At 39.8% G+C, this 17,511-nt stretch overlaps 1 pseudogene; it reads left to right on the forward strand.

Annotated features, from left to right (window-relative positions):
• Nucleotides 1–15,138: 15,138 nt before the first annotated feature.
• On the forward strand, nt 15,139–16,920 carry Ran-ps3 (RAN, member RAS oncogene family, pseudogene 3; annotated as a pseudogene).
• The last annotated feature ends 591 nt before the right edge of the window (nt 16,921–17,511 follow it).

The raw sequence follows: 17,511 nt of genomic DNA on the forward strand, positions 1-17,511 counted from the left end.
AATGTTCAGCTAAAGAAGCAATTGTTTCAAATTTAATTTTATCTTTTTCACTTACTCATTTTACACTCCCATTCTCACTCACTGCCCCCATCCAGGTCACCCCCCCCCAAATCCTTCTCCCATATCCTCTCCCTTTCTCTTCTGAGTGGGTGGGGGCCTCCCTGGATATCTTTCCCACCATGACACTTCAAGTCTCTGTAAGGATAGGTGCTTCCTCTCCCACTTAAACCAGACAAGGCAGCCCAGCTTGCAGAACATATCTCATGTACAGGCACCAGTTTTTGTGATAGCCCCTGCTTCAGTTGTTCAGGACCTACATGAAGGTCCAGCTACATATCTGCTACAAATGAACGGGGAAGTTTAGGTCTAACCTGTGGATATTCTTTGGTTTTGCTTCAGACGCCGAGAGCCCCAAGGATACAGTTAGTTGACTCTGTTGGTCTTCCTGTGGAGTTCCTATCACTTTCAATCCTGTCTTCTTCAATCCTTCCATCCCCAAGCTCCATGTACTGTTTGACTGTAGGTGTCTATATCTGTCTGAGTCATCTGCTGGGTGGAGTTTCTCAGAGGACAACATGCTCCTGTCTACAAGCATAACAGAGTATCATTAATAGTATTAGGGGTTGGTGAAAAAGCAATATTTTGATAAATTAAAATTAATGTAACATTAATCTAGACAAGTCAAAAATTCTATAAGAAAAATTCATTTTGCTGTTACATGTACAGGCCTTATTATATGTATCCGTTGTGCTCTACATAAAGTCTAGACTTTATTATACACTCAAAGAAACTGAACCTTGAGAACCTGAACCTTTTCAATGTTCATCTAAATAAGTAGGAAAAGATTTCTTATTCCCAGAGTTTAGCCTGACAGCAATGTTTTCAATATCAGAAAGTATGAAGATCCGGTTTCTCTATTTTTTTCATCCCAGGAGTTTTGCAGCCTTGCCAGTGTTCAGATGCTTTAGATTAATGTAAGTTGAAGGATTTGTGAATGAGGCTGCTCAATTCAGGTTGACGCTCTACATTAATCCTAGAAGGAAGGCATTTTTTTCCTGGCATGCTGAAAAAGCAGAGACAAATTGACTTTGGAGCAGTATGGATATATTGACAGCTTTCCAAGTCTTTGTAATCGTGTGCTCATAGTGTGTGGCTTAATTATCTTTAATGAAATGATGCGAGCTCTTCCAATAACTGACAAACCCATGGAGAAAGCTTATAGGCCTACAATAGAAATTTTTGAAGTTCACTAGGTTTCTAAAATTTTGCTTTTTTTATATTTTATTGTTTAGAAGAAACAAAACATCAAATCTTTTGTCTTCTTTCCCTTGTGGGCTCTACAATATTAATGTAAAAAAGAACTTCCCCCTTTGGCTGTCCTCCATTCTTTAATAGAGTGTACTTTTGCAAACACAATTGTTTAAGTTACTCACAGAGATACATGTAGCTCCAAGCAGACCATTCTGAAAATAATTTTATTTGTGTGCATTATTATTGTTATGAGTTATATTTTATGAATGTTTGTTTTCATGCAAAGGAGAACATTTTAATTGGTCCAATATTAGATGGGTTCAAAAGGTGAAAGATGCTCATTTGTTCACCTGATAGACAGGATGTTTGGGAAATTGTCGTCATACCTCAGGGAAGTCTTAGTGAAAACAGGATTGCAGGGCTGTGGTTGCAGTTTGGCAGTAGGACACATGCCTGGCATGTTCAAACTCCTGCTCGATCACTGCCAGAAATGCAGAGGATTGGACAAATGAATAGGAAAAAAAAACGCTTATACAATGGCACTGGAGAAAAATTCCTGATCATTGAGATTTTTTGTTTTACATAAGCCGTATGCATTGCTTAGCTTTGAATCTTGAGTATCAGCCACTCTTGGGTGCTTTTAATGTACTTTGTGGAAAATAATATGTATCTGTGATATTTTATCTCAAAACTGTTCTGTGAACCAACTTTAAAAAGGACAAAGAGGCAGTGCTTCTGCCTCTGTGTGGGCGTCAATGACAGATTCCTACAGGAGTCTGTCCGTTTGCACTGATATGTTCAGTTCTGAATAACAAGCTTCTGCTCTAAAGGCCTCACATCTTATCAGTCCTGCTCTGGGAGGCTTGCCTTTAATTATGAAGAACTAGGACTGGGGTATCTTCAACTTTTATGAGAATTTCACATTTCTTTCTTGTTAGGTGAAATTAAATGATTTTGTTTTACTGCCTAGGACCAACCCTACGAGAGTCACCCGTCAGCACTTCCAAAGGGAACTCATATTCCTTCCTAAGGTCACCAATTTACCCTGTGTTCTATGCTCTTCTTGAAGTCATGAATGGGGTTTGAGAGTCTTGGAATCATGCATGAGGTAGAATGTCAGATACAAGATAAAAATAACAACGTTGGGTAAATAGCACGTTACAACAGGGAGGGTCTGTAATGGGTGGTGTCTGGTATCTTAACATTCCCAGGGGTTTCGTCTTCAGCTGCTTACATACAGTCCAAGCCTTGCACATGCTTGTGGGTTTCTCAGTAATTACCTTTATTGAAACTGAATTATTTACTATATTTTATTAAGTAATTTGCACTGTTTCATCCTTCCAATAAAACTCTTGGTTATGGAACAGAAAGATTAGGGGAAGAATATTGTCTGAATTTGGGTTTTTAAACACAGAAGAATCCATTACGGAGACTAAAGAGGACAACATAGTCCTGAGATGAGAAATTTGGTGGGAGAGCCTTCCAAATCCACATTGCAAGAACCACTTCAGCGATGGAACGTGCAAGACTATTTTGTGCTATGAATTACATCTTCAGTGTCCCTGAAGTCTTAAGCGTTGAAGGCATTGATCACAGCAGGTGAGATGAAGGGTGGAAGGGTGAATGGTAGGCAGAAGGATGAATGGCAGGTAGTAGGACCTGATGTGGAGCTGAGCTGAAATGATGACTGGGGATGTAGTTCAGTGGTAGAGCCCTTGCCTGTTCTTGTGAGATCTGGGAAATGACCCCCAAAACCATCCTAAAAGTTTTTTGTTTGTTTTTAAAACTGCTTTTTGTTTGTGTGTTTATTTTTTGTCAGATATCACATCTGGACTGCAGTTTCTCTGCCCTCTTCCCCTTTCCATCCCTTCCCTGGAGCCTAGAAGGCTGAAGTAGCTCCCTGGGAATGTACTCTTCAGTTAAGTTAAAGTTAAATTAAGGTTTTAAAGAAATTAAACATACTCTTACTCTACCCTTTTCTGCTTTCTCTGATGCCTATTGTGTGGTAAGTACTGCGTTAGTTGTAGTTTTACTGCTATGAAGAGACACTATGACCGTGGCAGTTCTTATAAGGACAGCATTTAATTGGAGCTGTCTTACAGGTTCAGCGGCTCAGTCCATTATCAAGGTAGGAGCATGACAGCATCCGGGCAGACATAGTGCAGGAGAAGCTAAGAATTCTACATCTTCCTCTGAAGGTTGCTAGGAGAAACTTCCTTCCATGCAGCTAGGATAAGGGTATGAAAGCCCATGCCCACAGTGACACACATACTTCAAGAAGGCCAGCACACCACATAATGGTGCCATTTCCTGGGACAAGCATATACGAACCATCACACGTAGTTTTGCTCTACTACTAAACCAGTAACATCAGAGTTAAACAGACCTACGCTGACAGTCCTGAGATCCTGAATCAAAATGAATCAGAATTCTGTTTCCCAGGTACTTTGCCACAGCTGGGAACTTTCCCTGCCACCACTATAGAGTCGAAACTTCTAGGTACAGGAAACCAACACCACAATGACATCAGGTAAATATTGTTATGTGAGACATAAAAAATTGTTTAAATTGTTGTCTTCTCTGCAAGCAGAATAGCACATTCTTTCTAATTCCAGTTTCATTATATACTTATGGCCTTTATATGTATATAGATACATATAGAACCTCCCTTTTTCACAGTAAATTTATGTGCCCATCCATTACTATGTGATAAATTCTATGGAGTGAATCTTCTTGACCTTATAGTTTGTTTCAGATTTGCTGTGGGTTCTACTGGAGACAAATTGTGTTTCAGGCTTAAAATTGAGTTAAAATGAACTAGTTAATAATATTTCTGTGACATTAATATGGGCAAAAGGCTTCTGATTTTCTTCTATCAAAATAAGTTAAGTATAATTAGTAATTTATTCACACAATTAAAATTTTACAAGAATTAAAATGAGAGATTCATTTAAGGATTAAGTACACATGAGCTCAAGAGGTGTTAGATAGCAAAAGCTATGTATTCAAGCAATCCCCACCTGAGTTTGATCTTTAGGACCCACAGACTTCTACATTGGAGCAACAACTGCCAAAGTTTGTCCTCTGAACTCTACAAGTGCACAGGGCAAACTCATGAAACCCCCCAATAATGACAAATTGAATAAAAAAGTTGTTTTAGTGTTTCTATATAGAAGACAGACAGAGATACACAGATACCACAAAAATGAACAGTTCTCAAACTCATATACAAAAGAAAAACAACCGTTTTTTAGTAACTGCATTGTAGTTATAGGCTAATCATGTTATTTATATACAGTTTAATGAGTAATGAGTTTGAATATATACCATTAATACATGTTTAATGCCAGAAATCATATGTAGAAGTGATAAAACATGGCATAACAGAAGGTTCAATCTAAAATTTTTATTTATGCTTAGTTCAAAGCAGACAAAATAACACATGGCATTAGAAATGAGGATATAATCATTCTCTAATGAATAAATAGTGTGTGAATGTAGACGAGAGACTTGGCTGCTGCCAATTCAATTTATTTATCTGAGTACCCATTATAGAAGGGAACTTATATGCAATGTCTACTATTGTAATACACACAATTACACACACACACACACACACACACACACACACTAAATTTCAGGGAAAACTTAAAGAAAATGTAAAGGACAGAATTCTTTACAAGGAATATATAAAGAGCAAAGCTTTTCTATGTGGCCATTTCCTCTAAATTAAAGCATTCCTTTTTAGAAAAAGAAAGAAGTTGCATAATATTTGCAAGGAAACAAAATGTATAAGACTCAGAATGCTCATGAAGTTTACAAAATCCAAACACATTCACCTTCAAAGGCACATAAGCAGCAACAGTTGCTAGAGGGTATGTCTGATTGGCTCAGCTTTTTAAAGTTCTTCCACATGTCTGTGGGTGAACCCTTGGCTATGGGCTTTTAAGACATTCTAATAAGCTCATTGATTCATTACGGCAGACTTTGTTGGAATTATTTCTTTCGTCTATTGTCAGTGCTCTCTTTGTGGTGAACAGATTATTTGCTCCTGTCTACCCAGCAATATCCATATGTTATTCATCTAGAAATGCTGTTTTTTGTCACTGCTTTGTTTAAAATTGCATACAGTATTTTAAGATGAAGAAGTCAAGAAAAATTCAGAAAAACCTGTAATAGAAACAAACATCACTTGTGTATGAAGAATGCACTAGACTAGTCCAACTAGTTCAGGTTTTGTGTGTACAATAGATGGTGGATTGACTGGCACCTGACTGGATTTGGAATCACTTGGAGATATACATATGGGTGTGTGTATTGAAGAAGGATACCCACCATCAATATGTGCAAGACATCCCAATAGGGGGCTTACATGGACCAGGTATGAAGACAATGTGTGTAGAGCTGCTGCTATATAGTCCCTTGCTCTTACTGTTTTCCAGTGTCTTTGCTTTCAAAGTACACAAAAATGTGAACTCAATGCTACAAAGTTTATAGGAAACTTCCAGACTTTCAGCATTGTGTTAGAAACAGTGAGTCCTCCTACTTCATGGAATAAACAGTTAACACAGTTTTTGACATTCCAACCTGCAGACGAACATTATTGGTATATCAGGCAGCTATCACATAAGCCAATCTCACAACCCTTCTAATATATAGATATGCATACACATATACACACATATGCACACATATGCAAATAAGGTTCTATTAGTGCAGTCCCTAAAGTACCTATATTATACTTTATATGATCTTCCTAAATAAACTGGCTTTATTCAATATTGGGATTGCAAATATTGGTAGACAAGTAAGAAACTTGTGTCTATTCAGGAAGCAAAAATAAATTCAACAGCTAAGGCATGCTGAATCTGCTATTTTTTTCTTGACCGTCTCCTCCATTTTTCATTGTGGTGAGTCAATCCGCTTCCTTACAGGCAACGCGGGCACATTTTCCTTCATTCATTTCAATGCCAGTATGCCTTGCCTAAAATGTCTAACCTCAGTTTGAAACTACTGTAAGTTACAAATCGCAGGGTTTTTCTGCATGTACAAATTTTTCTGATGTTGCAGGAAGATAAGGGAAAACAAATAACAAATAAATAATATTTATAAATATTTTCTTGCCATCATTCATCAGCATGCAAGGATCAAATTAGTATGCATTTGAATTATATTATGATTCATGAGTTTTAGAAATTGCAGTTTGAATTGCTGACTTAAATTTTATAAAATTCATTCAATACATGTTTGTTTGAAATTAGTATAAATTTTCTAACAATTTTTGAAATGGTATTAATCATAATGCTATTTTGTACTAGGTATGTGTGTTCTCAGCTTTGACAGTTATGAAATCTAGATATTGATCAATTCTGTTAAACACTGAGGATGTTCTATTTCCTGAAGAATCAAAATTCAGCCACAATATAATTCTGTATGCAAAAGTAAGCAAGCATTTTCATCTCATTAGTATACAATTTTGCTCTAATCAAATATAATTTTATTGAAAATAAATTTTTCTTTCATAAAATAGATTCCAACAGCAGTTTTTTCTTATTCTATTCCTCCCAGTTTCCCCTACCTCTCCTCTCTCCCCAATATCCAAAACCACTCCATCTCTTTTCTGAAAATAGAGATCATAGTCAAACAACACAAACAAGATACAGTAAGACAAGGGAAAAGCCCTCATATTAAAACTAGACTAGGTAACCCAATATGAAAAATTCTCACTGGTAAACATTTATTTTGTGTATTTTTATATGTCTGGGTAACCAAGGTCATATAAAAATTCTTGGGAGGGGTTGGGGATTTGGCTCAGTGGTAGAGTGCTTGCCTAGCAAGCGCAAGGCCCTGGGTTCGGTCCCCAGCTCCGAAAAAAAAAAGAAAAGAAAAAAATTCTTGGGTTAAGATGTTTAGTGAGTGCAACACTTTATGAGCTATGAGTGGCCAATGAATAACTGGTTCAGTATGAGAGCCAAGCCAGAAGAGATGACCAGCCCCTGACACTTCCTTGGAGAGCTAGGTCCCTACATAGCCTAGAAACATAGGGTAGAACCAAACAGGACTGGCAAAAAACATCAATGAAATGATATCTAATGATACTATGCTATACCCATAGATTGATGCCTAGTTAGCAGAGAAGTTTCACCCAGAAACTGATGGAAACATATGCAGAGGCTCACAGCCAAAACATTCAGAGCATGGTAGAAAAGATTATAGGAATAAGAGGGGTCAAAGATGCCTCATGAAAACCCACAGAATTCACTAACCTGGACCCATAGAGGCTCACAGAGACGGAATTGCCAACCAGGGCACCGGCACAGGACTGACCTAGGCTACTACAGTTGTATAGCTTGGTGTCTTTGTGGAACTCCTAGTAGTCAGAGAAGGACTATCTCTGACTCTGTCATGTGCTGTTGGGATCCTTTCCGCATACTGCGTTGTCCTGTATGACCTTAATATAAAGGATGCACTTAGTCTTACTGCAACTAGATATACTGTCAATGGTTGATATCCATTGGATGCCTCCCACTTTCTGTAGAGAAACAGACTGGCAGGGAGGGGGTGATAAAAAGGGAGTTGGGAGAAGGGACTAGGATGAGGAGGGAGGAAAAACTGAGTTTGGGTGTAAGAATAAACAAACTAAAACAAACCAAACCAAACATCCCCCAAACTGAATGGAAAAGTCTATTTAGTTGTGTTCCTCAATTTTGCAGTCTATATATATGTTGCTTGAAATCATTTGAGTATTAGGAGCCATAAATCTCCAGCTTTCTAGTTATCTATAAACTCATTTTGTCAGAGTAGTAACATATTCACTATTGAATCTTACTTTCATGACACTCTTTTGGATAAATGAAGAAATGTATATACAAATGGATATTAGTAGAAAATTTCATATTTACTATAACTTTTATAATACTCTAACAATATGGCTGTAATTAAACCTTGAAGGGAGTTTTGAATTTTATCTCTATCAATTTACTATCATCATTTAAAAGGTTCTATTTCCAAACACTTAACATCTATTGTTATCAATCTACTTCTTTTTTTTTTTACATTTTATTTATTTTTTTTATTGACTTGAGTATTTCTTATATACATTTCGAGTGTTATTCCCTTTCCCGGTATCCGGGCAAACATCCCCCTTCCCCCTCCCCTTCCTTATGGTTGTTCCCCTCCCAACCCTCCCACCATTGCCGCCCTCCTCCCAACAGTCTAGTTCACTGGGGGTTCAGTCTTAGCAGGACCCAGGGCTTCACCTTCCACTGGTGCTCTTACTAGGATATTCATTGCTACCTATGAGGTCAGAGTCCAGGGTCAGTCCATGTATAGTCTTTGGGTACTGGCTTAGTCCCTGGAAGCTCTGGTTGCTTGGCATTGTTGTACATATGGGGTCTCGAACCCCTTCAAGCTCTTCCAGTTCTTTCTCTGATTCCTTCAACGGGGGTCCTATTCTCAGTTCAGTGGTTTGCTGCTGGCATTCGCCTCTGTGTTTGCTGTATTCTGGCTGTGTCTCTCAGGAGCGATCTACATCCGGCTCCTGTCGGTCTGCACTACTTTGCTTCATCCATCTTGTCTAATTGGGTGGCTGTATATGTATGGGCCACATGTGGGGCAGGCCCTGAATGGGTGTTCCTTCAGTCTCTGTTTTAATCTTTGCCTCTCTCTTCCCTGCCAAGGGTATTCTTGTTCCCCTTTTAAAGAAGGAGTGAAGCATTCACATTTTGATCATCCGTCTTGAGTTTCATTTGTTCTAGGCATCTAGGGTAATTCAAGCATTTGGGCTAATAGCCACTTATCAATGAGTGCATACCATGTATGTCTTTCTGTGATTGGGTTAGCTCACTCAGGATGATGTTATCCAGATGCAACCATTTGCCTACGAATTTCATAAAGTCGTTGTTTTTGATAGCTGAGTAATATTCCATTGTGTAGATGTACCACATTTTCTGTATCCATTCCTCTGTTGAAGGGCATCTGGGTTCTTTCTAGCTTCTGGCTATTATAAATAAGGCTGCAATGAACATAGTGGAGCACGTGTCTTTTTTATATGTTGGGGCATCTTTTGGGTATATGCCCAAGAGAGGTATAGCTGGATCCTCAGGCAGTTCAATGTCCAATTTTCTGAGGATCCTCCAGACTGATTTCCAGAATGGTTGTACCAGTTTGCAATTCCACCAACAATGGAGGAGTGTTCCTCTTTCTCCACATCCTTGCCAGCATCTGTTGTCCCCTGAGTTTTTGATCATAGCCATTCTCACTGGTGTGAGGTGAAATCTCAGGGTTGTTTTGATTTGCATTTCCCTTATGACTAAAGATGTTGAACATTTCTTTAGGTGTTTCTCAGCCATTCGGCATTCCTCAGCTGTGAATTCTTTGTTTAGCTCTGAACCCCATTTTTTAATAGGGTTATTTGTTTCCCTGCGGTCTAACTTCTTGAGTTCTTTGTATATTTTGGATATAAGGCCTCTATCTGTTGTAGGATTGGTAAAGATCTTTTCCCAATCTGTTGGTTGCCGTTTTGTCCTAACCACAGTGTCCTTTGCCTTACAGAAGCTTTGCAGTTTTATGAGATCCCATTTGTTGAATCTTGATCTTAGAGCGTAAGCCGTTGGTGTTTGGTTTAGGAAATTTTTTCCAGTGCCCATGTGTTCCAGATGCTTCCCTAGTTTTTCTTCTATTAGTTTGAGTGTGTCTGGTTTGATGTGGAGGTCCTTGATCCACTTCGACTTAAGCTTTGTACAGGGTGATAAGCATGGATCGATCTGCATTCTTCTACATGTTGCCCTCCAGTTGAACCAGCACCATTTGCTGAAAATGCTATCTTTTTTCCATTGGATGGTGTTGGCTCCTTTGTCAAAAATCAAGTGACCATAGGTGTGTGGGTTCATTTCTGGGTCTTCAATTCTATTCCATTGGTCTATCTGTCTGTCTCTGTACCAATACCATGCCGTTTTTATCACTATTGCTCTGTAATACTGCTTGAGTTCAGGGATAGTGATTCCCCCTGAAGTCCTTTTATTGTTGAGGATAGCTTTAGCTATCCTGGGTTTTTTGTTATTACAGATGAATTTGCAAATTGTTCTGTCTAACTCTTTGAAGAATTGGATTGGTATTTTGATGGGGATTGCATTGAATCTGTAGATTGCTTTTGGTAAAATGGCCATTTTTACTATATTAATCCTGCCAATCCATGAGCATGGGTGATCTTTCCATCTTCTGAGGTCTTCTCCAATTTCCTTCTTCATTGTATTGAAGTTCTTATAGTACAGATCTTTTACTTGCTTTGTTAAAGTCACACCGAGGTACTTTATATTATTTGGGTCTATTATGAAGGGTGTCGTTTCCCTAATTTCTTTCTCGGCTTGTTTCTCTTTTGTATAGAGGAAGGCAACTGATTTATTTGAGTTAATTTTATACCCAGCCACTTTGCTGAAGTTGTTTATCAGCTTTAGTAGATCTCTGGTGGAACTTTTGGGATCACTTAAATATACTATCATATCATCTGCAAATAGTGATATTTTGACTTCTTCTTTTCCAATCTGTATCCCCTTGACCTCCTTTTGTTGTCTGATTGCTCTGTCTAGAACTTCAAGAACTATATTGAATAAGTAGGGAGAGAGTGGGCAGCCTTGTCTAGTCCCTGATTTTAGTGGGATTGCTTCAAGTTTCTCTCCATTTAGTTTAATGTTAGCAACTGGTTTGCTGTATATGGCTTTTACTATGTTCAGGTATGGGCCTTGAATTCCTATTCTTTCCAGGACTTTTATCATGAAGGGGTGTTGAATTTTGTCAAATGCTTTCTCAGCGTCTAATGAAATGATCATGTGGTTTTGTTCTTTCAGTTTGTTTATATAATGGATCATGTTGATGGTTTTCCGTATATTAAACCATCCCTGCATGCCTGGGATGAAGCCTACTTGATCATGGTGGATGATTGTTTTGATGTGCTCTTGGATTCGGTTTGCCTGAATTTTGTTGAGTATTTTTGCGTCAATATTCATAAGGGAAATTGGTCTGAAATTCTCTTTCTTTGTTGTGTCTTTGTGTGGTTTAGGTATAAGAGTAATTGTGGCTTCGTAGAAGGTATTCGGTAGTGATCCATCTGTTTCAATTTTGTGGAATAGTTTGGATAATATTGGTATGAGGTCTTCTATGAAGGTTTGATAGAATTCTGCACTAAACCCGTCTGGACCTGAGCTCTTTTTGGTTGGGAGACCTTTAATGACTGCTTCTATTTCCTTAGGAGTTATGGGGTTGTTTAACTGGTTTATCTGTTCCTGATTTAACTTCGGTACCTGGTATCTGTCTAGGATATTGTCCATTTCCTGAAGATTTTCAAGTTTTGTTGAATATAGGTTTTTATAGTAAGATCTGATGATTTTTTGAATTTCCTCTGAATCTGTTGTTATGTCTCCCTTTTCATTTCTGATTTGGTTAATTTGGACGTACTCTCTGTGTCCTCTCGTTAGTCTGGCTAAGGGTTTATCTATCTTGTTGATTTTCTCAAAGAACCAACTTTTGGTTCTGTTGATTCTTTCTATGGTCCTTTTTGTTTCTACTTGGTTGATTTCAGCTCTGAGTTTGATTATTTCCTGCCTTCTACTCCTCCTGGGTGTATTTGCTTCTTTTTGTTCTAGAGCTTTTAGGTGTGCTGTCAAGCTGCTGACATATGCTCTTTCCTGTTTCTTTCTGCAGGCACTCAGCGCTATGATTTTTCCTATTATCACAGCTTTCATTGTGTCCCATAAGTTTGGGTATGTTGTACCTTCATTTTTATTAAATTCTAAAAAGTTTTTAATTTCTTTCTTTATTTCTTCCATGACCAGGTTATCATTGAGTAGAGCATTGTTCAGTTTCCAAGTATATGTGGGCATTCTTCCTTGATTGTTATTGAAGGCCAGTTTTAGGCCGTGGTGGTCCGATAGCACGCATGGCATTATTTCTATCTTTCTGTACCTGTTGAGGCCCGTTTTTTGACCAATTATATGGTCAATTTTGGAGAAAGTACCATGAGGAGCTGAGAAGATGGTATATCCTTTTGCTTTAGGATAGAATGTTCTATAAATATCCGTTAAGTCCATTTGGCTCATGACTTCTCTTAGTCTGTCTACATCTCTGTTTAATTTCTGTTTCCCTGATCTGTCCATTGATGAGAGTGGGGTGTTGAAATCTCCCACTATTATTGTGTGAGGTGCAATGTGTGTTTTGAGCTTTAGTAAGGTTTCTTTTACATATGTAGGTGCCCTTGTATTTGGGGCATAGATATTTAGGATTGAGAGTTCATCTTGGTGGATTTTTCCTTTGATGAATATGAAGTCTCCTTCCTTATCTTTTTTGATGACTTTTAGTTGAAAATTGATTTTATCTGATATTAGAATGGCTACTCCAGCTTGCTTCTTCTGACCATTTGCTTGGAAAATTGTTTTTCATCCTTTCACTCTGAGGTAATGTCTGTCTTTGTCTCTGAGGTGTGTTTCCTGTAGGCAGCAGAATGCAGGGTCCTCGTTGCGTATCCAGTTGGTTAATCTATGTCTTTTTATTGGGGAGTTGAGGCTATTGATGTTGATAGATATTAAGGAATAGTTATTATTGCTTCCCGTTATATTCATATTTGGATGTGAGGTTATGTTTGTGTGCTTTCATTCTCTTTGTTTTGTTGCCAAGACGATTAGTTTCTTGCTTCTTCTAGGGTATAGCTTGCCTCCTTATGTTGGGCTTTACCATTTATTATCCTTTGTAGTGCTGGATTTGTAGAAAGGTATTGTGTAAATTTGGTTTTGTCATGGAATATCTTGGTTTCTCCATCTATGTTAATTGAGAGTTTTGCCGGATACAGTAACCTGGGCTGGCATTTGTGTTCTCTTAGAGTCTGTATGACATCAGTCCAGGATCTTCTGGCCTTCATAGTTTCTGGCGAGAAGTCTGGTGTGATTCTGATAGGTCTGCCTTTATACGTTTCTTGACCTTTTTCCCTTACTGCTTTTAATATTCTTTCTTTATTTTGTGCGTTTGGTGTTTTGACTATTATGTGACGGGAGGTGTTTCTTTTCTGGTCCAATCTATTTGGAGTTCTGTAGGCTTCTCTATGCCTATGGGTATCACTTTTATTAGGTTAGGGAAGTTTTCTTCTATGATTTTGTTGAAGATATTTACTGGTCCTTTGTGCTGGGAGTCTTCACTCTCTTCTATACCTATTATCCTTAGGTTTGATCTTCTCATTGAGTCCTGGATTTCCTGTATGTTTTGGACCAGTAGCTTTTTCCGCTTTACATTATCTTTGACAGTTGAGTCAATGATTTCTATGGAATCTTCTGCTCCTGAGATTCTCTCTTCCATCTCTTGTATTCTGTTGGTGAAGCTTGTATCTACAGCTCCTTGTCTCTTCTTTTGGTTTTCTATATCCAGGGTTGTTTCCATGTGTTCTTTCTTGATTGCTTCTATTTCCATTTTTAATTCCTTCAACTGTTTGATTGTGTTTTCCTGGAATCCTTTCAGGGATTTTTGCGATTCTTTCAGGGATTTTTGCGATTCCTCTCTGTAGGCTTCTACTTGTTTATTAATGTTTTCCTGTGTTTCCCTAAGGGAGTTCTTCACGTCTTTCTTGAAGTCCTCCAGCATCATGATCAAATATGATTTTGAAACTAGATCTTGCTTTTCTGGTGTGTTTGGATATTCCATGTTTGTTTTGGTGGGAGAATTGGGCTCCGATGATGCCATGTAGTCTTGGTTTCTGTTGCTTGGGTTCCTGTGCTTGCCTCTCGCCATCAGCTTATCTCTAGTGTTACTTTGTTCTGCTATTTCTGACAGTGGCTAGACTGTCCTATAAGCCTGTGTGTCAGGAGTGCTGTAGACCTGCTTTCCTCTCTTTCAGTCAGTTATGGGGACAGAGTGTACTGCTTTCGGGCGTGTTGTTTTTCTTCTCTACAGGTCTTCAGCTGTTCCTGTGGGCCTGTGTCTTGAGTTCACCAGGCAGGTCGCTTGCAGCAGAAAGGTTGGTCTTATCTGTGGTCCCGAGGCTCAAGTTCACTCATGGGGTGCTGCCCACGGGCTCTCTGCAGTGGCAGCAACCAGGAAGATATGTGCCGCCCCTTCCGGGAGCGTCAGTACACCAGGGTTCCAGATGGCCTTCGGTGTTTTCCTCTGGCGTCCGAGATGTGTGTGCAGAGAGCAGTCTCTTTTGGTTTCCCAGGCTTGTCTGCCTCTCTGAAGGTTTAGCTCTCCCTCCCACGGGATTTGGTTGCAGAGAACTGTTTATCCGGTCTGTTTCCTTCAGGTTCCGGCGGTGTCTCAGGCAGGGGTCCTGCGGCTCCTGGGCCCTCCCCCACGGGAGCCCAGTGGCCTAATACAGTTTCCTCTTGGGCCAGGGATGTGGGCAGGGGTGGGCAGTGTTGGTGGTCTCTTCTGCTCTGCAGCCTCAGGAGTGCCCACCTGACCAGGCGGTGAGGTCTCTTTCCCTCGGGGTCTGGGAGCAGAGAGCTGCTGTGGTTCGGGATCCTCAGGTGTGGGACTTCCAGGAAACACAGGATGTGCCCGGTCCTTGAGGAATTCTGCCTCTGTGTGTCCCGATTGCACCAGGCAGCTTTCTTGCAGCAGACAAGTTGGTCTTATCTGTGGTCCCGAGGCTCTAGTTTGCTCGCGGGGTGCTGCCCACGGGTTCTCTGCGGCGGCAGCAACCAGCAAGATCAATCTACTTCTAAAGAACAATTCTTTTCTGGTTTTCTGGAATCCTTAGTTATAACCTCTGTAATAAACTTGTTCTGAATAATTTTAAAAGCTGTCATCATCTGAGAGTAGGGATCCTCAATTAAGAAAATACTTTTTATAAGATTAGGTTATGAGCTTCAGTCAGACAGGTGTGGAACCTGTTCTGGAAGGATCGCTGTGATGGCTACCCAGGGAGAGCCACAGGTCCAGTTCAAGCTCATCCTGGTTTGAGATGGCAGCACTGGGAAGATGACATTCGTGAAGTGCCACTTGATGGGCAAATTTGAGCAGAAGTATGTAGCCACCTGGAAGTGGAGGTGTGCCTGCTAGTTTTCCATACCAACAGAGGATCCATCAAGTTCAACATGTGGGACATAGCCGGCTAGGAGAAGTTCGGGCAATGGCTACTACATCCAAGCCCAGTGTGCCATTAAAATGTTTGAGGGAACATCAAGAGTTACTTATAAGAACATACCTAACTGGCATAGAGATCTGGTATGCATGTGTAAAAACATCCCCATTGTATTGTGTGGCAACAAAGTGGATATTAAAGATATCAGTCTGGAGATTCCTCAGAAAATTGGACATTCCACTACATGAGGTCCCAGCTTGACCTCTCCTGGGCAAATACCCAAAAGATGTTCCAACGTAAAGCAAAGACACATGGTCCACTATGTTCATAGCAGCCTTATTTATAATAGCCAGAAGCTGAAAAGAACCGAGATGCCTTCAACAGAGGGATGGATTAAAAAAATGTGGTACATCTACACAATGGAGTACTACTCAGCTATCAAAAACAATGACTTCATGAAATTCATAGGCAAATGGAATGAACTAGGAAATATCATCCTGAGTGAGGTAACTCAATCACAGAAAAACACACTTGGTATGCACTCATTGATAAGTGGATATTAGCCAAAAAGGTGGAATTACCCAAGATGCAATCCACAGACCAAAGGAAGCTCAAGAAGAAGGACGACCAAAATACGGATGCTCCCACTCCTTAAAACGGGGATATGGAAGCAAAGTCTAGAACAGCGACTCAAGGAATGGCCATTCAGAGCCTGCCCCACATGTGGCCCATATGTGTGTGTGTGTGTGTGTGTGTGTGTGTGTGTGTGTGTGTGTGCGCGTGTGTGTGTGTATTCACCAAAATTAGGTAAGATTGATGAAGTTAAAAAATGCATGCTGAAAGGGACCAGATATAGATCTCTCCTTAGAGACACAGCCAGAGCATGTCCAATACAGAGGTCAATGCTAGAAGCAAACCACTGAACTGAGAACAGGAATCCCTTTGGAGGAATTAGAGGAAGTATTGAAAGAGTTAAAGGAGCTTGCAATCCCATAAAAACAACAATGCCAACCAACCAGAACTTACAGGGACTAAACCACTACTGAAAGACTATACATAGACTGACCCAGGGCTCCAACTGCATATGTAGCAGAGAAAAGCCTCTTTGGGGCCCCCAGGGGAAGGGGAAGTCCTTGGTCCTGCCAAGATTGGACCCCCAGTGTAGGGGAATATGGGGGACAGTAAGAGGGATGTATGGGGGGAATACTCGTATGTGGTGGGTGAGGGGAGGGGATGGGAGCTTATGGACAGGAAACCAGGAAGGGGAATAGCATTTGGAATGTAAGTAAAGAAATATATCTAACAAAAAATTAAAAAAAATAATTCTGTAAAAAAAAAAAGAAAAGAAATAGAAGACAAAATCTTTTGTCTTCCACTGAAAGAAAAACATTCAGAGTACTATGACATTCTGCCAAAAGTAACTACAACTTCGAAAACCTTTCCTCTGGCTTTCCAGAAAGCTCACTGGAGATCCTAACTTGGAGTTCGTTGCCATGCTTGCTTTTGCTTCATCGGAGGTGGTCATGGACCCGCCTTTGGCAGCACAGTACGAGCATGATTTAGAGGTTACTCAGAGGACTGCTCTCCCGGATGAGGATGATGACCTATGAGAAAGTAAAGCTGGAGCCCCACGTCAAAAGTCTAGTTTTATAGGCAACTGTCCTATGATGTCAGCGGTGCAACACATGTGCCACCTTATTCGGTTACACAGATCACATACTTCGTTGGGATGCTGAAGAAGATGGATGGGCTTCGGAGTGAATGTGGCAGTTAAACACACCTTCATTTTTTTGGACTTGCATATTTAGCTGTTTGGAACAAAGTTCTTTCCTTCCTGAACTTCAAAGATAAGTCTTCTGCAGTCGAATCACAATATTAAATGGTGGAATCTTTTTTTGTTACTGTCATTCCCATTCTTTTCGTTTAGAATCAGAATAAAGTTAGATTTCAAATAATAAAAAAAGATCCGGTTACTTGCAATCCTATAAAGCATTTTCTTTTCTTTCTTTTTTTTTTTTTTTTTTTTTGGTTCATTTTTTCGGAGCTGGGGACCGAACCCAGGGCCTTGTGCTTCCTAGGTAAGCGCTCTATCACTGAGCTAAATCCCCAGCCCCTAAAGCATTTTCTTAATTAGTGACTGATGTGGGAGGTCCCATGTCATTGTGGGTTGAAGGCCCTGAGATCTATAAGAAGGCAGGCTG

The sequence above is a fragment of the Rattus norvegicus genome, chromosome 2, assembly GCF_021556685.1.
Source record: "Rattus norvegicus strain SHRSP/BbbUtx chromosome 2, alternate assembly SHRSP_T2T, whole genome shotgun sequence".
Taxonomy (NCBI): Eukaryota; Metazoa; Chordata; class Mammalia; order Rodentia; family Muridae; genus Rattus; species Rattus norvegicus.